We start from the raw sequence: 22,542 nt of genomic DNA on the forward strand, positions 1-22,542 counted from the left end.
CCTTAGTGGAATCACGACATCTTGCATTGTGCGAGGGCGTGAGGAGATTACGGTAGACTTAGTGGAATCTTGGGGAGCATTGTGTCTCCACACCGCTCCAATCAGAGATTAGCATCGCAAGGGTGTGAACTTCGGGAGACATCATCGTCTCTGCGTGCCTCAGTTATCTCTGACCCGAGCCTTTTACTTATGCACTTTACTTTGTGATAGCCATATTGTTTCTTGTTATATATCTTGCTATCACTTAGTTGTTTATCTTGCTTAGCATAAGTTGTTGGTGCACATAGGTGAGCCTAGTTGTTTTAGGTTTTGTGCTCGACTAATTAAACATTAATTTTATTCCGCATTTGTTCAAGCCTAAACCGCAATTATTTTAAAGCGTCTATTCACCCCCCTCTTGGCGGCATCCACGTCCTTCCAACCAAAATATATGATCTCGAGGTAGATCAACTCTGTATTTGATACTCCATCATCAATATAAACAAGAGCATGACTGATGACCCACAAGTATAGGGGATCAATCGTAGTCCTTTCGATAAGTAAGAGTGTCGAACCCAACGAGGAACAGAAGGGTCTGACAAGTGGTTTTCAGTAAGGAAATATCTGCAAGCACTGAAATTATCGGTAACAAGTAGTTGTGTGGTGAGATGATTCGTAGCAAGCAACAAGTAACAAAAGTAGCAACGGTGCAGCAAAGTGGCCCAATCCCTTTTGTAGCAAGGGACAAGCCTGGACAAAGTCTTATAGGAGGAAAAATGCTCCCGAGGACACACGGGAATTTCTGTCATGCTAGTTTTCATCATGTTCATATGATTCACGTTCGTACTTTGATAGTTTGATACGTGGGTGACCCGTCGCTTGGGTACTGCCCTTACTTGGACAAGCATCCCACTTATGATTAACCCCTCTCGCAAGCATCTGCAACTACGAAATAGAATTAAGACAAAGTCTAACCATAGCATTAAACTAGTGGATCCAAATCAGCATCTTACGAACCAACGCATAAACTAGGGTTTAAGCTTCTGTCACTCTAGCAACCCATCATCTACTTAATACTTCCCAATGCCTTCCTCTAGGCCCAAATAATGGTGAACTGTTATGTAGTCGACGTTCACATAACACCACTAGAGGAAAAACAACATACAACACATCAAAACATCGAACGAATACCAAATTCACATGACTACTATCAGCATGACTTATCCCATGTCCTCAGGAACAAAAGTAACTACTCACAAAGCATAATCATATTCATGACCAGAGAGGTAATGAGTAGCATCAAGGATCTGAACATAAACTCTTCCACCAAGTAATCTAACTAGCATCAACTACAAAGAGTAATCAACACTGCTAGCAACCTTACAAGTACCAATCGGAGTCGCGAGACGGAGATTGGTTACAAGTGATGAACTAGGGTTTGGAGATGAGATGGTGCTGATGAAGATGTTGATGGTGACGAGTCCCCTCCGATGAGAGGAGTGTTGGTGATGACGATGGCGACGATTTCCCCTCCGATAGGGAAGTTTCTCCGGCAGGATCGTCCTGCCGGAGCTCTAGATTGGTTTTGCTCAAGTTCCGCCTCGTGGCGGCGGCGAATCCACGAAAAAGATCTTCCCTGATTTTTTTCCGGACGAAACCCTTCATATAGCAAAAGAGGGGGGGGGGCAGTGGGCTAGCGGGCTGCCCACAAGCCCCCTAGGCGCGGCCAGGGGGGTGGCCGCGCCTAACAGGCTTGTGGCCACCTGCTGGCACCCCTCTAGCACTTCTTTGGCCCAGTATTTTTTATAAATCCAGAAAAAAAATCATCGTTGATTTTTACGTCGTTTGGAAGTTGCGCAAAATAGGTATCTCAGACTTGCTCCACTTTTAGGCCAGAATTCCAGCTGCCGGCATTCTCCCTCTTCATGTAAACCTTGCAAAATAAGAGAGAAAAGGCATAAGTATTGTACCGTGAAGTGAAATAATAGTCCAAGAAGCGATAAATATCAACATGAAAACATGATGCAAAATGGACGTATCAACTCCCCCAAGCTTAGACCTCGCTTGTCCTCAAGCGAAAGCCGAGCTCAGTAAATATGTCCACGTGTTTAGGGAGAGAAGTGTCGACAAAACAAGATACGAACATGCATGCATCATGATCATGATCAGAATAGCAATACCAACATATAATCTCTCATGCTAAAGTGATAAATCCTTCACAAAGTAAAGCATGGATCACGAACCTTACCAAGAAGTAACAACCGATAGCCTGTATTCATTGAAGCAATTGCAATTTATCACAACATCAGAAAGAGTCAAATAAGAGCTTGTAAAGCAAATCCACATACTCAATCATCTTTTCATTCTCTACAATTTCTACAACTCACGTGGTACTCATGATATCAAAGTTTCAGTTGGACACAAAGAAAGATAGGGGCTTATAGTTTTGCCTCCCAACTGCTTACCTCAAGGGTAATGTCAACAATAATAAATCATGAATACTGACTTCCAAGTTTACATATGAATATAGATCTTTCCCAAGCATATGACGTTAGCCAAGATAAAGGCGAAACAAGGAATTGGTGAAGATCACCATGACTCTTTCAGGGGCAAAGGTACAAGATAGGCCCTTCGCAGAGGGAAGCACAGGTTGTCATGCGCTTTTGAGGTTTGGATGCGTGTCCTGTTAGTGCGGAGGAACATCACTTTATATTGCCTTCTGTGATAAAGAACTTTATTATGCAGTCTGTCGCTTTTATGTCTTCCTCATCACAGGTTCATACAAAGCTTATTTTCCACACACTAATAGATCATACATATTAGAGAGAAATTTTTATTGCTTGCACCGATGACAACTTACTTGAGGGATCTTATTCAATCCATAGGTAGGTATGGTGGACACTCATGGCAAAACTGGGTTGAAGGTTTATGGATGCACAAGTAGTATCTCTAATTGGTGCAGGAGTTTTTGGCTAATATGAGGTGGAAGCAATCTTCACATGCTAAGGGATCTCTAATCATATAACATTGTTCGGAACCACGCAAACACAATTCATTATGTTGTCTTCCTTGTCCAACATCTACTTCTAGGCATGCAATAGTTTAGTGAGTATTCACAATCATAGTTGGTGTCAAAGATGATATATTTATATGTGGACCTCTCCTTCCTTATCACTTCCTATTAATTGCAACAATGACCAAGGTCTACGTTTGTCTACCCTCAACAAGTTTCAATCAACATCCCTTTTATATGTGAAGCCATCACTTCCCATAAGATCATTACATGATCTTTCATGCTTTTGTTCTTTTCTCACTCTTTTGATCATGGCAAGAGGCAAAGCCCTTCAACTAAGACACTCTTTATTATATGGCCCACGAGCTCGAATACATCGGGGGTGACATAAAGCAAAACTCAAGAATAAAACACTAAGACTTTTAATCTACTAGAGAAAGAGAAAACTGAAAAGGAACAAACTAAAACGAAGGTAAAGGCAAAAGTTGTGATGGTGATACGATACCGGGGCAACTCCCCCAAGCTTGGCACATGCCAAGGGGATTGCCCATACCCATGTTTAGTTTTCTTTCTTTGGAGGTGAAGGTGGTGGAGTTGTTGCCATATGGGTTTGATCCTCCGTCTTCCAAGGCATAAGTGCTCCGTCATGGAAAGATGAACGAGTCTCCCGAATCCTCAAATCTGCAGCCAACCTTATTGATTTAAATCTATACTCATACTCACAGTTTTGGTTCTGCAGGTCATAGATCTGGGCCTGGAGTTGATCAATCCTGTCAGAGAGCCTCGAGAGATGCTTCCCAATGTCATTGGCATCAATCCTGTGCTTGTTGGTGAACTCCGTGATCATCATGTGGTTGGCGTTGAGTCCACGCTCCAGCATCCCTTGGCACTTGAAGACTTGCTGCTCCATTGCTTCGAGCCTCGTCTCCATGCTTCCGGTCTTCTTAGGCCCCTCAACATCATGGATGTGCAACATCCCATCACGCATCTCGATAGATTGAGGGTGTTTCAGCACTCCCGTGAGGTAGGGATTGATGACCTTCTCAAAGATATTGTCCTTTGGAGCTTTTGGGGAAGTCATAGCGATCTAGATCTGCAACAGAAACATGCTCGAAACGAATAACAGAGGAAATTTGCGTGATATACGGGTCAGACCTCACGGGAGAATATATATTGATTTTTTCCAGACCAGAAAGAGTACTCCACACGAAAACGGAGTCCGGGAGGCGCACGAGGTGGCCACAAGTCCCCCAGGCGCGGCCAGGGGGTGGGCCCGCGCCTGGCATGCTTGTCACCTCCTCGCGCACTTTCCGGACTACTTCCAATTTTTGTATTTTTTGAAATATTCCAAAACAGAGAAAATTTCCTACTAGAAAAGTTTTGGGCTCTGTTTTCTTACCGAAACACATACCTCTTCGTTTTCACAGTCTGAAACAGGCTGATAAATATCCCCTAGGTATTCTTCCAAAGATATGGTATTGATGATATTGCTTTCAACATTTATGGGAGTACCTCAGATATAATGCTTGATTCTCTGCCCATTTACAACTCTCGGACAATTACCTTCCGTGTTGTTGATGTTGATAGCACCGGAACGATATACCTCCTCAACAACATAGGGACCTTCCCATTTAGAGAGAAGCTTGCGTGCAAAGAATCTTAAACGAGAGTTATATAGCAAGACATAATCACCTACATTGAACTCACGCTTTTGTATCCTCTTATCATGCCACCTCTTAACATTTTCTTTGAACAACTTGGCATTCTCATATGACTGAGTTCTCCATTCATCAAGCGGGTTAATGTCAAATAACCTCTTCTCACCGGCAAGTTTGAAATCAGAGTTGAGCTCTTTGATTGCCCAATAAGCTTTATGCTCTAGCTGAAGAGGTAAATGACATGCTTTACCATACACCATTTTGTACGGAGACATGCCCGTGGGATTCTTATAGGCAGCCCTATAAGCCCACAGTGCATCATCGAGCTTCTTAGACCAATTCTTTCTAGACCTGTTGACAGTCTTTTGCAGAATCAGTTTAATCTCTCTATTACTTAGCTCTACTTGATCACTGGAGTGAGGGTGATAGGGAGACACAATTCTATGGTTGACATCGTACTTAGCAAGCGTTTTACGGAAAGCACCATGAATGAAATGTGAACCACCGTCGGTCATTAGATATCTAGGGACTCCAAATCTAGGGAAAATAACTTCTTTAAGCATCCTGATAGAAGTGTTGCGATCAGCACTACCAGTGGGGATAGCTTCTACCCACTTAGTGACGTAATCAACAACAACTAAGATATGAGTATACCCATTGGATTTTGGAAAAGGTCCCATATAATCAAAGCCCCAAACATCAAATGGTTCAATGACAAGTGAATAGTTCATAGGCATTTCCTGACGTTTGCTAATATTGCCTATTCTTTGACATTCGTCACAAGACAAGACAAACTTATGGGCATCCTTGAAGAGAGTGGGCCAATAGAAACCTGATTGCAATACCTTATGTGCAGTGCTATCTCCCGCATGGTGTCGTACATAGGCCTCGGAATGACACTTCTATAGGATCTGTCCCTGTTCATGCTCAGGTACACAACGTCTAATAACACCATCTACTCCTTCCTTATAAAGGTGAGGATCATCCCAAAAGTAGTGTCTTAAGTCAAAGAAGAATTTCTTCTTTTGCTGGTATGTGAAACTAGGTGGTATATATTTGGCAACGATATAGTTTGCATAATCAGCATACCACGGTGCACTACGTGAAGCATTGATGACATTCAATTGCTCATCGGGAAAGCTATCATCAATAGGTTGTGGGTCATCAAGAACGTTCTCCAACCTAGACAAGTTATCTACTACGGGGTTATCAGCACCCTTTCTGTCGACAACGTGCAAATCAAATTATTGTAGGAAGAGAACCCATCTGATAAGTCTAGGTTTAGCGTCTTTCTTCTCCATAAGGTACTTAATAGCAGCATGATCAGTGTGAATAGTGACTTTGGAGTCAACTATGCAAGACGTGAACTTTTCACATGCAAACACGACTGCGAAGAATTCCTTTTCCGTAGTAGCACAGTTTCTTTGGGCACTGTCTAGAGTTTTACTAGCATAGTGAATAACATTCAACTTCTTATCAACTCTTTGCCCTAGAACAACACCAACAGCATAATCACTAGCATCACACATGATTTCAAAAGGCAAGTTCCAATCAGGTGGTTGAACAATAGGTGCAGTTATCAAAGCCCTCTTAAGTATTTCGAAGGCTTCCTCACAATCATCGTCAAAGACAAAAGGAATATCCTTTTGCAAGAGATTGGTAAGAGGCCTAGAAATCTTAGATAAGTCTTTAGTGAACCTTCTATAGAAACCAGCATGACCAATGAAACTTATTATACCTTTGATATCTGTGGGGTATGGCATTTTCTCGATTGCATCAACCTTAGCCTTATCGACTTCAATACATATTTCATAAATTTTATGTCCTAAGACGATGCATTCATTAACCATAAAGTGGCACTTTTCCCAATTCAAGACAAGGTTGGTGTCTTTACATCTCTGCAAGACTCGATCAAGGTTGCTGAGGCAATCATCAAAGGGAGACCCGTAAACAGAAAAATCATCCATGAAAACCTCAACAATCTTTTCACAAAAGTCAGAGAATATAGCCATCATACATCTTTGAAAGGTGGCAGGTGCATTACATAAGCCAAAAGGCATGACTCTATAAGCAAAGGTACCGAAAGGGCAGGTGAAAGTGGTTTCCTCCTGATCAGATTGTGCAACTGGTATTTGGGAGAAACCAGAATAACCGTCTAGAAAGCAGAAGTGTGTGTGTTTAGACGGTCTTTCTAGCATTTGGTCGATAAAAGGCAAAGGGTAATGATCTTTCCTAGTGGCCTTATTCAATTTCCTAAAACCGATCACCATCCTATAGCTAGTAATAATCCTCTGCGGGATCAATTCATCCTTATCATTAGGGACAACAGTAATACCTCCCTTCTTAGGAACGCAATGCACCGGACTCACCCAATCGCTATGAGCAATAGGATAGATAATACCCGCTTCCAGAAGCTTTAGGATTTCTTTTCTTACCACCTCTTTCATCTTAGGATTTAATCTCCGTTGATGATCAACAACTCGTTTGGAATCAGGATTAGTTTTTATCTTGTGCTAGCATAGAGCGGGACTAATGCCCTTAAGATCATCAAGAGTATATCTAATAGCAGCACGGTGCTTTCTCAGAGTTTTTAGTAACTTCTTTTCTTCATGCTCTGAGAGGCTAGCACTAATTATAATAGGATATATCTCTTTTTCATCAAGATAAGCATACTTAAGAGTATCAAGCAACTGTTTAAGCCCGAACGCAGGATCACCCTTTGGTGGGGGTGGATCCTCAAGCAGTTCAACAGGCAAATTATTCTTAAGGATAGGATATTGTTCTAAGACAACTCTATCTATATCATCCCTTTCATCCATATGCATATCATTTTCATGCTCAAGCAAGTATTGCTCTAAGGGATCAGTAGGAGGCACGACAATAGAAGCTAAGGTAATAGTTTCATCCCTACTAGGCAACTCCTTTTCATGAGGTTGTCTACCAAACTTGGAGAAATTGAACTCGTGTGACACACCTTCAAAGCCAACAGTGACAGTTTGCTTCTCATAATCAATATGAGCATTGACGGTATTGAGAAAAGGTCTACCAAATATGATGGTATAAAAGCTATATTGTGCGGTAGCAAGAACGAGGAAATCAGGAGGATACTTCGTTTTACCACACAAGACTTCAACATCCCTAACAATTCCCACAGGGCAGATAGTATCTCTATTGGCAAGCTGAATAGTGACATCAATAGGCTCTATCTCAACAGGTGCAATCTCATCTTTGATTTCATCATATAAGGATTGAGGTATTGCACTAACACTAGCACGCAAGTCACATAAACCATGATAACAATGATCTCCTATCTTAACAGAAATAACAGGCGTGCAAACAACATGCCTATGTTTGTCTCTAGCGTGAGGTTTAGCAATTCTAGCAGCATCTTCACAGAAGTGAATATTATGTCCCTCAACATCGTTGGACAGAAGATCTTTGATAATAGCAATGCTAGGTTCAACTCTAATTTGCTCAGGGGGTGTAGGTGTTCTAATGTAGCCTCTACGTATCACAGTTGAAGCTTTAGAATGATCCTTTATCCTAACAGGGAAAGGTGGTTTCTCAATGTAAGCACTGGGAACAATAGGATCATTATAGGCAATGACTTTCTCTTCAACTGGATTGGCTTTAACTACATTGACTTCTAAGGGAGGATGATATTTAAACCTCTTCTCTTTGGGGAGATCAATATGAGCAGCAAATGATTCACACAATGAAGCTACTATCTCAGAGTCAAGTCCATACTTAGCGCTAAAGTCACAAAAAGTATTTGTTTCAACAAAGGATTTAACGCAATCAAACTGGAAATTCATATGTGACTCCTTACCTTCTTCAAGCTCCCAATCTTCAGAGTTGCATTTAATTCTCTCCAATAAATTCCATTTTAAGTCAATATCTCTCTTCATAAAAGAACTGGTACAAGAAGTATCAAGCATGGTGCGATTATCATGAGAAAGCCGAGCATAAAAGTTCTGAATGATAATTTCTCTCGAGAGCTCATGATTGGGGCATGAATATACCATTGATTTATGCCTCCCCCAAGATTGAGCGATGCTTTATCTGTCACGAGGCAAAAAATTATAAATATAATTCCTATCACGATGTACTAAATGCATAGGGTAAAACTTTTGATGAAATTCCAATTTCAACCGATTGTAGTCCTATGATCCAGTATCATCAAATAGCCTATACCATGTCAACACCTTATCCTTCAAAGATAAAGGAAAGAACTTCTTCTCGACCTCATCCTCGGGCAAACCTGCAAGCTTAAATAAACCACAAACTTCATCTACATAGATTAGATGCAAGTCTGGATGTGATGTTCCATCTCCTGTAAAAGGATTAGCCAGCAGTTTCTCAAGCATACCCGAAGGAAATTCTAAGCAAATATTTTCAGTAGGTGCAGAAGGTTGAGGAGCAACTATTTCTGCTTACGTTCGAGGTGAAGATACCCCGAACAAGCCCCTCAAAGGATTAGTATCCATAGTGACAACTGACAATAAATTTCAGCACACTATATGAATGTTTCCTTACCAAGTTCCACTTACCAAAGGGCTTCACTCCCCGGAAAAGGCGCCAGAAAAGAGTCTTCATGATCCACAAGTATAGGGGATCAATCCTAGTCCTTTCGATAAGTAAGAGTGTCGAACCCAACGAGGAGCAGAAGGATCTGACAAGTGGTTTTCCGTAAGGAAATATCTGCAAGCACTAAAATTATCGGTAACAAGTAGTTGTGTGGTGAGATGATTCGTAGCAAGCAACAAGTAACAAAAGCAGCAATGGTGTGGCAAAGTGGCCCAATCCCTTTTGTAGCAAGGGACAAGCCTGGCAAAGTCTTATAGGAGGAAAAACGCTCCCGAGGACACACGGGAATTTCTGTCATGCTAGTTTTCATCATGTTCATATGATTCGCGTTCGTTACTTTGATAGTTTGATATGTGGGTGGACCGGCGCTTGGTTACTGCCCTTACTTGGACAAGCATCCCACTTATGATTAACCCCTCTCGCAAGCATCCGCAACTACGAAAGAAGAATTAAGACAAAGTCTAACCATAACATTAAACTAGTGGATCCAAATCAGCCCCTTACGAAGCAACGCATAAACTAGGGTTTAAGCTTCTGTCACTCTAGCAACCCATTATCTACTTACTACTTAGCAATGCCTTCCTCTAGGCCCAAATAATGGTGAAGTGTTATGTAGTCGACGTTCACATAACACCACTTGAGGAAAAACAACATACAACACATCAAAATATCGAACGAATACCAAATTCACATGACTACTATCAGCATGACTTATCCCATGTCCTCAGGAACAAAAGTAACTACTCATAAAGCATAATCATATTCATGACCAGAGAGGTAATGAGTAGCATCAAGGATTTGAACATAAACTCTTCCACCAAGTAATCCAACTAGCATCAACTACAAAGAGTAATCGACACCACTAGCAACCTTACAAGTACCAATCGGAGTCGCGAGACGGAGATGTTGGGGAACGTCGCATGGGAAACAAAAAATTTCCTACGCGCACGAAGACCTATCATGGTGATGTCCATCTACGAGAGAGGATTTCCGATCTACGTACCCTTTAGATCGCACAACAGAATCGTTAGTGAACGCGGTTGATGTAGTGGAACGTCCTCACGTCCCTCGATCTGCCCCGCGAACCGTCCCACGAACCGTCCCGCGATCCGTCCCACGATCTAGTGCCGAACGGACGGCACCTCCGCGTTCAGCACACGTACAGCTCGACGATGATCTTGGCCTTCTTGATCCAGCAAGAGAGACGGAGAGGTAGATGAGTTCTCCGGCAGCGTGACGGCGCTCCGGAGGTTGGTGATGATCTAATCTCGGCAGGGCTCCGCCCGAGCTCCGCAGAGACGCGATCTAGAGGTAAAACCGTGGAGGTATGTGGTCGGGCTGCCTTGAAAAAGTTGTCTCAAATCAGCCCTAATTGCTCCATATATATAGGAGGAGGGAGGGGAGGCTTGCCTGGAGGCTCAAGGAGCCCCAAGGGCTGCGCCACCAAGGGAGGAGGAGTCCTCCTCCAATCCTAGTCCAACTAGGATTGGAAGGTGGAGTCCTTCTCTCCTTTCCCACCTCCCTTTTTTTTCTTTTCTCTTTGATTTTCTTCCTATGGAGCATAGGGGATTCTTGGGCTGTCCCACCAGCCCACAAAGGGCTGGTGCGCCACCCCCAAGGCCTATGGGCTTCTCCGGGGTGGGCTGCCCCCCCCAGGTGAACACCCGGAACCCATTCGTCATTCCCGGTACATTCCCGGTAACTCCGAAAACCTTCCGGTAATCAAATGAGGTCATCCTATATATCAATCTTTGTTTCCGGACCATTCTAGAAACCCTCGTGATGTCCGTGATCTTATCCGGGACTCCGAACAACATTCGGTAACCACCCATATAACTCAAATACGCATAAAACAACGTCGAACCTTAAGTGTGCAGACCCTGCGGGTTCGAGAACTATGTAGACATGACCCGAGTGACTCCTCGGTCAATATCCAATAGCGGGACCTGGATGCCCATATTGGATCCCACATATTCTACGAAGATCTTATCGTTTGAACCTCAGTGCCAAGGATTCGTATAATCCCGTATGTCATTCCCTTTGTCCTTCGGTATGTTACTTGCCCGAGATTCGATCGTCAGTATCCGCATACCTATTTCAATCTCGTTTACCGGCAAGTCTCTTTACTCGTTCTGTAATACAAGATCGTGCAACTTAGACTAAGTCACATTGCTTGCAAGGCTTGTGTGTGATGTTGTATTACCGAGTGGGCCCCGAGATACCTCTCCGTCGTACGGAGTGACAAATCCCAGTCTTGATCCATACTAACTCAACGAACACCTTCGGAGATACCTGTAGAGCATATTTATAGTCACCCAGTTACGTTGCGACGTTTGATACACACAAAGCATTCCTCCGGTGTCAGTGAGTTATATGATCTCATGGTCATAGGAACAAATACTTGACACGCAGAAAACAGTAGCAACAAAATGACACGATCAACATACTACGTCTTATTAGTTTGGGTCTAGTCCATCACATGATTCTCCTAATGATGTGATCCCGTTATCAAGTGACAACACTTGCCTATGGTGAGGAAACCTTGACCATCTTTGATCAACGAGCTAGTCAACCAGAGGCTTACTAGGGACAGTGTTTTGTCTATGTATCCACACATGCACTGTGTTTCCAATCAATACAATTATAGCATGGATAATAAACGATTATCATGAACAAAGAAATATAATAATAACTAATTTATTATTGCCTCTAGGGCATATTTCCAACAGTCTCCCACTTGCACTAGAGTCAATAATCTAGTTCACATCACCATGTGATTCCAACGAATCCAACACCCATATAGTCATGGGGTCTGATCACGTCTTGCTCGTGAGAGCGGTTTTAGTCAACGGTTCTGAAACTTTCAGACCCGTGTGTTCTTTACAAATCTTTATGTCATCTTATAGATGCTGCTACTATAGTGCTACTATACCTGTCAGAAATTCTATAGTGCTCCCACTCACTTCTTTGGAAATACAAGTTTCTCATAAACCTTGTACAAACCGAAAATCTTTGATCATCTCATCAAAGTGTATATTCCAACTCCGAGATGCTTGCACCAGTCCATTGAAGGATCGCTGGAGCTTGCATACTTGCTAGTATCTTTAGGATCGACAAAACCTCCTGGTTGTATCACATACAATGTTTGCTCAAGGAAACCGTCGAGGAAACAATGTTTTGAGATCCTATGTGCAATATTTCATAAATAATGCAACAACTACTAACATAATTCTAACAGACTTTTAGCATCGCTACGAGTGAGAAAGTCTCATCATAGTCAACTGTTTGATCTTGTCGGAAACATCTTTGCGACAAGTCGAGCTTTTCTTAATAGTGATTTATCACATCATCGTCTGTCTTCCTTTTAAAGATCCATCTTTACTCAATAGTCCTATGACCATCAAGTAGTTCTTCCAAAGTCTACACTTTTTTTTCAAACATGGATCCTCTCTCGGATTTCATGGCTTCCAGCCATTTGTCGGAATCCGGGCCCACCATTGCTTTCTCCATAACTCGTAGGTTCACTGTTGCTCAACAACATGACCTCCAAGACAGGGTTACCGTACCACTGTGCAGTAGTACGCGACCTTGTCAACCTACGAGCTTTGTAGTAACTTGATCTGATGCTCGATGATCACCTTCATCAGCTTTCACTTCAATTGGTGTAGGCGCCACAGGAATAACTTCCTGCGCCCTGCTACACACTGGTTGAAGTGATGGTTCAATAACCTCATTAAGTTCTACCACCCTCGCACTCAATTCTTTCGAGAGAAACCTTTCCTCGAGAAAGGATCCGTTTCTAGAAACAAACACTTTGCTTTCGGATCTGAGATAGGAGATGTACCCAACTGTTTTGGATATCCTATGAAGATGCATTTATCCGCTTTGGGTTCGAGCTTATCAGAATGAAACTTTTTCACATAAGTGTCGAAGCCCCAAACTTTCAAGAAACGACAGTTTAGATTTCTCTAAACCTCAGTCTATACTGTGTCATCTCAACGGAAATACGCGGTGCCCTATTTAAAGTGAATGCGGTTGTCTCTAATGCATAACCCATAAACGATAGTGGTAATTCGATAAGAGACATCATAGCATGCACCATACCAAATAGTGCGTGGCTATGATGTTCAGACACATCATCACACTATGATGTTCCAGGTGGCATGAACTGCGAAACAATTTCCACATTGTCTTAACTGCGTACCAAAACTCGTAACTCAGATATTCATTTCTATGATCATATCGTAGACAGTTTATCCTCTTGTTACGACGAACTTCACTCTGAAACAGAATTGAACTTTTCAATATTTCAGACTTGTGATTCATTAAGTAAATACTCTTGTATCTACTCAAATCGTCATTGAAGTAAGAACATAATGGCATCCACTGCGTGCCTCAGCACCCATTGGACTGCATACATCAAAATGTATCACTTCCAACAAGTTACTATCTTGTTTCATCTCAATGAAAACAAGGCCTTGCTCATGTGGTGTGACTTGCATGTCACTACTGATTCAAAATCAAGTGAGTATAAAGATCCATCAGCATGGAGCCTCTTCATGCAATTTATACCAACATGACTCAAGCGGCAGTGCCACAAGTAAGTGGTACTATCATCATTACCTCGTATCTTTTGGCACCAATATCATGAACATGTGTAACACTACAATCGAGATTCAATAAACCATTGAAGGTGATTATTCAAGCAAATAGAGTAACCATTATTCTCTTTAAATGAATAATCGTATTGCAATAAACACGAGCCAATCATGTTCATGCTTAACGCAAGCACCAAATAACAATTATTTAGGTTTAACACCAATCCCGATGGCAGAGGGAGCGTGCGACGTTTGATCATATCAACCTTGGAAACACTTCCAACACGCATCGTCACCTCGCCTTTAGCTAGTCTCCGTTTATGTCGTAGCTTTCATTTCGTGTTACTAATCACTTCGCAACCGAACCGGTATCCAATACCCTCGTGCTACTAGGAGTACTAGTAAAGTACACATCAACATCATGTATATCAAATATACTTCTTTCGACTTTTGCCAGCCTTCTTATCTACCAAGTATCTAGAGTTGCTCCGCCTCAGTGACTGTTCCCCTCATTACAGAAGCACTTAGTCTCGGGTTTGGGTTTAATCTTGGGTCTCTTCATTAGGGCAGCAATTGTTTTGCCGCTTCACGAAGTATCCCTTCTAGCCCTTGCCTTTCTTGAAACTTAGTGGTTTTACTAACCATCAACTATTGATGCTCCTTCTTGATTTCTACTTTCGCAGTGTCAAACATCGCGAATTGCTCAAGGATCATTGTATCTATCCTTGATATGTTATAGTTCATCACGAAGCTCTCACAGCTTGGTGGCAGTGACTTTGGAGAACCATCACTATCTCATCTGGAAGATTAACTCCCACTTGATTCAAGCGATTGTCGTACTCAGACAATCTGAGCACATGCTCAACGATTGAGCTTTTCTCCTTTACTTTATGGACAAAGAATCTTGTCGGAGGTCTCGTACCTCTTAACAAGGGCACAAGCATGAAATGACAATTTCATCTCTTTAGAACATCACTTATGTTCCATGACGTTTCAAAACGTCTTCGACGCCTTGCTTCTAAGCCATTAAGTATTTTGCACTGAACTATCGTGTAGTCATAAAAAACGTGTATGTCGGATGTTCACAGCATCCACAGACGACGCTCGAGGTACAGCACACCGAGTGGTGCATTAAGGACATAAGCCTTCTGCGCAGCAACGATGACAATCCTCTGCAAAGTTTGCTACTATCAACTTTCAACTAAATTTTCTCTAGGAACATATAAAAACAGTAGAGCTATAGCGCAAGCTACATCGTAATTCGCAAAGACCATTAGACTATGTTCATGACAATTAGTTCAATTAATCATATTACTTAAGAACTCCCACTCAAAAAGTACATCTCTCTAGTCATTTGAGTGGTACAAGATCCAAATCCACTATCTCAAGTCCGATCATCACGTGAGTCGAGAATAGTTTCAGTGGTAAGCATCTCTATGCTAATCATATCTACTATACCATTCATGCTCGACCTTTCGGTCTCATGTGTTCCGAGGCCATGTATGCACATGCTAGGCTCGTCAAGCTTAACCCGAGTGTTCCACGTGTGCAACTATTTTGCACCCGTTGTATGTGAACGTTGAGTCTATCACACCCGATCATCACGTGGTGTCTCGAAACGAAGAACTGTCGCAACGGTGCACAGTCGGGGAGAACACAATTTCGTCTTGAAATTTTAGTAAGAGATCACCTCATAATGCTACCGTCGTTCTAAGCAAGATAAGGTGCATAAAGGATTAACATCATATGCAATTCATAAGTGACATGATATGTCCATCATCATGTGCTTCTTGATCTCCATCACCAAAGCACCGGCACGATCTTCTTGTCACCGGCGTCACACCATGATCTCCATCATCATGATCTCCATCAACGTGTCGCCATCGGGGTTGTCGTGCTACTCATGCTATTACTACTAAAGCTACGTCCTAGCAATATAGTAAACGCATCTGCAAGCACAAATGTTAGTTTAAAGACAACCCTATGGCTCCTGCCGGTTGCCGTACCATCGACGTGCAAGTCGATATTATCTATTACAACATGATCATCTCATACATCCAATATATCACATCACATAGTTGGCCATATCACATCACAAGCATACCTTGCAAAAACAAGTTAGACGTCCTCTAATTTTGTTGTTGCATGTTTTACGTGGTGACCATGGGTATCTAGTAGGATCGCATCTTACTTACGCAAACACCACAACGGAGATATATGAATTGCTATTTAACCTTATACAAGGACCTCCTCGGTCAAATCCGATTCAAGTAAAGTTGGAGAAACCGACACTTGCCAGTCATCTTTGAGCAAGGGGGTTACTCGTAGCGATGAAACCAGTCTCTCGTAAGCGTACGAGTAATGTCGGTCCAAGCCGCTTCGATCCAACAATACCGCGGAATCAAGAAAAGACTAAGGAGGGCAGAAAAACGCACATCACCGCCCACAAAAACTTTTGTGTTCTACTCGAGAAGACATCTACGCATGAACCTAGCTCATGATGCCACTGTTGGGGAACGTCGCATGGGAAACAAAAAATTTCCTACGCGCACGAAGACCTATCATGGTGATGTCCATCTACGAGAGGGGATTTCAGATCTACGTACCCTTGTAGATCGCATAGCAGAAGCGTTAGTGAACGCGGTTGATGTAGTGGAACGTCCTCACGTCCCTCGATCCGCCCCGCGAACCGTCCCACGAACCGTCCCGCGATCCGTCCCACGATCTAGTGCCGAACGGACGGCACCTCCGTGTTCAGCACACGTACAACCCGACGATGATCTCGGCCTTCTTGATCCAGCAAGAGAGACGGAGAGGTAGATGAGTTCTCCGGCAGCGTGACGACGCTCCGGAGGTTGGTGATGATCTAATCTCGGCAGGGCTCCGCCCGAGCTCCACAGAGACGCGATCTAGAGGTAAAACCGTGGAGGTATGTGGTCGGGCTGCCTTGAAAAAGTTGTCTCAAATCAGCCCTAATTGCTCCATATATATAGGAGGAGGGAGGGGAGGCTTGCCTTGAGGCTCAAGGGTCCCCAAGGGCTGCGCCACCAAGGGAGGAGGAGTCCTCCTCCAATCCTAGTCCAACTAGGATTGGAAGGTGGAGTCCTTCTCTCCTTTCCTACCTCCCTTTTTTTTTCTTTTCTCTTTGATTTTCTTCCTATGGCGCATAGGGCCTTCTTGGGCTGTCCCACCAGCCCACAAAGGGCTGGTGCGCCACCCCCAAGGCCTATGGGCTTCCCCGGGGTGGGCTGCCCCCCCCCCTCGGTGAACACCCAGAACCCATTCGTCATTCCCGGTACATTCCCGGTAACTCCGAAAACCTTCCGGTAATCAAATGAGGTCATCCTATATATCAATCTTCGTTTCCGGACCATTCCGGAAACCCTCGTGACGTCCGTAATCTCATCCAGGACTCTGAACAACATTCGGTCACCAACCATATAACTGAAATACGCATAAAACAACGTCGAACCTTAAGTGTGCAGACCCTTTGGGTTCGAGAACTATGTAGACATGACCCGAGTGACTCCTCAGTCAATATCCAATAGCGGGACCTGGATGCCCATATTGGATCCCACATATTCTATGAAGATCCCTTTGTCCTTCGGTATGTTACTTGCCCGAGATTCGATCGTCAGTATCCGCATACCTATTTCAATCTCGTTTACCGGCAAGTCTCTTTACTCGTTCCGTAATACAAGATCCTGCAACTTACACTAAGTCACATTGCTTGCAAGGATTGTGCATGATGTTGTATTACCGAGTGGGCCCCGAGATACCTCTCCGTCATACGGAGTGACAAATCCCAGTCTTGATCCATACTAACTCAACGAACACCTTCGGAGATACCTATAGAGCATCTTTATAGCCACCCAGTTACGTTGCGACGTTTGATACACACAAAGCATTCCTCCGGTGTCAGTGAGTTATATGATCTCATGGTCATAGGAACAAATACTTGACACGCAGAAAACAGTAGCAACAAAATGACACGATCAACATGCTACGTCTTATTAGTTTGGGTCTAGTCCATCACATGATTCTCCTAATGATGTGATCCCGTTATCAAGTGACAACACTTGCCTATGGTCAGGAAACCTTTACCATCTTTGATCAACGAGCTAGTCAACTAGAGGCTTACTAGGGAAAGTGTTTTGTCTATGTATCCACACATGCACTGTGTTTCCAATCAATACAATTATAGCATGGATAATAAACGATTATCATGAACAAAGAAATATAATAATAACTAATTTATTATTGCCTCTAGGGCATATTTCCAATAGGAGATTGGTTACAAGTGATGAACTAGGGTTTGGAGATGAGATGGTGCTGATGAAGATGTTGATGGTGACAAGTCCCCTCTGATGAGAGGAGTGTTGGTGATGACAATGGCGACGATTTCCCCCTCCAAGAGGGAAGTTTCCCCGACAGGATCGTCCTGCCGGAGCTCTAGATTGGTTCTGCTCAAGTTCCGCCTCGTGGCGGCGGCGAATCCACGAAAAAGATCCTCCCTGATTTTTTTCCGGACGAAACCCTTCATATAGCAGAAGATGGGGGCCAGTGGGCCAGCAGGCTGCCCACAAGCCCCCTAGGCGCGCCCAGGGGGGTGGCCGCGCCTAGCAGTCTTGTGGCCACCTGCTGGCGCCCCTCTAGCACTTCTTCTGCCCAATATTTTTTATAAATCCAGAAAAAAATCATTGTTGATTTTTACGGCGTTTGGAGTTGCGCAGAATAGGTATCTCAGACTTGCTCCATTTTCAGGCCAGAATACCAGCTGCCGACATTCTCCCTCTTCATGTAAACCTTGCAAAATAAGAGAGAAAAGGCATAAGTATTGTACCGTGAAGTGAAATAATAGCCCAAGAAGCGATAAATATCAACATGAAAACATGATGCAAAATGGACGTATCAATGACGTAGGGTTTTACCTCCATCAATCGGGCCCGAACCTAGGTAAACATCGTCTCCCTTATTTGTGTTACCATTGATCCAAGATTCATAGCTCTGGACCCCATACCAGAGATCTGTCGGTTTTGACACCAACAGGGACCGGGATAGACTTTAGGGCTTTGGACATAGATGAATGTGACAGTGTGGCTGAGGGTTTTGGAGGAATATCTCTAAGCACTTGAGCCGTTTTCCCATGATCAAAACCTCATCCCCTTTCAACTGGCTTTACTATGAACACAATGTGTTCTTGGATCACTTGATAAAAAATGTAGATTCTTGAAGCTTTGCCAACATCGTTCCTTATCATTTTGAGGAGTCCACTTTCACATCCCATTGCCATACCTAAAATTTCCTGAAATATTCATTGAGTAAGTGTTAGTTCAATGAAGTACATGTTGTTATGAATTACCAAAACCTCCCGGGGATTAGTTGCACTTTCACTGAGTCGAGTCACCGTTTTGTAATTTCATAGAGATTCGTACCTCCAAAAAATGTGAAAAACTTATGACAATTCCACAACTTTGGGGACAGTCTTGCTGAAAAAGTATAGCTCCAAGAGATTCTTGTAGCCTCTAGGCGTCGTGTGCATGCGCCTTGTGCTTTTGGGCGTATAGGAACCCTGTGCTTATCTAGGTTTGGGGCCTAGACCTCCTGGGTGTCTTCTGGTGTAAAACTCTCCAATATAATTTTTCTTTAGATAAGAAAGCATTTTTTTGTTTTTTCCAAAAATTAAAATAATTATTTTCCCTGTAAGAAAAACCAAAAAATAGGAATTGATAGTGGGCACTTGATTAATTAGTGAAATAATAAAAAATGATAAAAAGGAGTACACACAGTGTGTATAAATGTTAATATAATGATATAAACCAGATAAAACATACAAAAGTGCGCCCCAAGATTAATCTGTTCTCGCCCTCAAGCATGTAGAATGTCAAACAAAGATAACTTATATATGTGAATGCCATTCCATTATAGATCAATACTTTTATTAGACAAACTCAATTACTTCCAAGTTTATACACCCTAACATAATAACACTTAGAATAGAAATACTAAGTGTGAAGTTCATAACAAGTACTAAATACTATTAGTTAAGATGTGTGGGGACCCCGACTTACGAGTCGAGATCGCCGCGCTCAGTGATCCCAGAGATCAATGCTCACCGAACACATATATCGAATAAAAGAGTCTTACATCCGAGTACCGATTATTACAACACATGACCGAATGGTCAAGTTCAGAAGGCAGGGCCTAAGGCCAAATCACTCTGATACACTAGTAGCGGAAAACATAGGGGCTAAGCGGGTGCCCATGCCATCAAGCCTACACGGACAAGCATTCTGACTCGGAAGCATCCTAGTTCGCAGGGGCGTCTCCGAAGACGTACTCATCTCCAAACTCCGGTCCTTCCATGTCTGGTCAATAACATAACCAGTGGCAAGCCAATGAGTACTTTGAATGTACTCGCAAACAACCCATGATATGAACAATGAAAGTGAAGGATAACAATATCATGCATCTTTGGTGTAACTCTACTTGGTGGAATGATCATGATTATGCATTGATACGTCCATTTTGCATCATGTTGATATTTATCGCTTTATGGACTGTTATTATACTTTGTGGTACCATACTTACGACTTTTCTCTCTTATTTTGCAAGGTTTATTTGAAGAGGGAGAATACCGGCAGCTGGAATTCTTGACTGAAAAAGGAGCAAGTCTGAGTCCTCTATTCTGCATAACTCCAAATGACCTGAAAATAAACATATAATTTCTTGGGAATATATAAAAATGCTGGGCGAAAGAAGTGCCAGAGGGGAGCTACCAGGGGCCCAAAAGCCTGGTAGCCGCCGCCTCCCCCTCGCCGCGGCTATAGGGCTTGTGGGCGCCCTGGTGGCCCACTGGCCCCCCTCTTCTGCTATATGAAGGGTTTCGTCCGAAAAAAAATCAGGGTGGAGCTTTTTCGTGGATTCTCCGCCGCCACGAGGCGGAACTTGAGCAGAACCAATCTAGAGCTCCGGCAGGACCATCCTGCCGGGGAAACTTCTCTCCCGGAGGGGCAAATCATCGCCATCGTCATCACCAACACTCCTCTCGTCGGAGGGGAGTCATCTGCATCAACATCTTCACCAGCACCATCTCCTCTCCAAACCCTAGTTCATCTCTTGTAACCAATCTCCGTCTCGCGACTCCGATTGGTACTTGTAAGGTTGCTAGTAGTGTTGATTACTCTTTGTAGTTGATGCTAGTTGGATTACTTGGTGGAAGAGTTTATGTTCAGATCCTTGATGCTACTCATTACACCTCTGATCATGATTATGATTATGCTTTGTGAGTAGTTACTTTTGTTCCTGAGGACATGGGATAAGTCTTGCTAATAATAGTCATGTGAATTTGGTATTCGTTCGATATTTTGATATGTTGTATGTTGTCGTTTCCTCTAGTGGTGTTATGTGAACATCGACTACATAACACTTCACCATATTTGGGCCTAGAGGAAGGCATTGGGGAGTGGTAAGTAGATGATGGGTTGCTAGAGTGACAGAAGCTTAAACCCCAGTCTATGCGTTGCTTCGTAAGGGGCTGATTTGGATCCACTAGTTTAATGCTATGGTTAGACGTTGTCTTAATTCTTCTTTCGTAGTTGCGGATGCTTGCGAGAGGGGTTAATCATAAGTGGGATGCTTGTCCAAGTAAGGGCAGTACCCAAGCGCCAGTCCACCCACATATCAAACTATCAAAGTAACAAACGCGAATCATATGAACATGATGAAACTAGTATGACAGAAATTCCCGTGTGTCCTCGGGAGCGTTTTTCCTCTTATAAGACTTTGTTCAGGCTTGTCCCTTGCTACAAAAGGGATTGGGCCACTTTGCTGCACCATTGCTACTACTTGTTACTTGTAACTTTTCACCTGCTACGTTTCACCTCACTACACCATTACTTGTTACCGCTACTTTCAGTGCTTGCAGTTATTACCTTGCTGAAAACCGTTTATCAGAGCCTTCTGCTCCTCGTTGGGTTCGACACTCTTACTTATCGAAAGGACTACGATTGATCCCCTATACTTGTGGGCCATCAAGACTCTTTTCTGGCGCCGTTGCCGGGGAGGCAAGCGCCTTTGGTAAGTGGAATTTGGTAAGGAAACATTTATATACTGTGCTGAAATTTATTGTCACTTGTCACTATGAAAACTGTTCCTTTGAGGAATTTGTTCGGGGTATCTTCACCACGAACGGAAGCGCGAGGGGTTGCTCCTCAACCTGAGGTACCTACTGAAAATATATTTTATGAAATTCCTTCGGGTATGCTTCAGAAACTGTTGGCTAATCCTTTTACAGGAGATGGATCTTCACATCCAGACTTGCATCTAATCTATGTAGATGAAGTTTGTGGTTTATTTAAGGTTGCTGGTTTGCCCAAGGATGAGGTAAAGAAGAAAGTCTTTCCTTTATCTTTGAAGGATAAGGCGTTGACATGGTATAGGCTATGTGATGATACTAGATCATGGGACTACAATCGGTTGAAATTGGAATTTCATCAAAAGTTTTATCCTATGCATTTAGTACATCGTGATCGCAATTATATTTATAACTTTTGGCCTCGTGGCAGGGAAAGCATAGCTCAAGATTGGGGAGGCTTAAATCAATGCTATATTCATGCCCCAATCATGAGCTCTCGAGAGAAATTATCACTCAAAACTTTTATGCTCGGCTTTCCCATGAAGATCGTACCATGCTTGACACTTCTTG

This window comes from Hordeum vulgare, chromosome 1H, assembly GCF_904849725.1.
Source record: "Hordeum vulgare subsp. vulgare chromosome 1H, MorexV3_pseudomolecules_assembly, whole genome shotgun sequence".
Lineage (NCBI taxonomy): Eukaryota > Viridiplantae > Streptophyta > Magnoliopsida > Poales > Poaceae > Hordeum > Hordeum vulgare.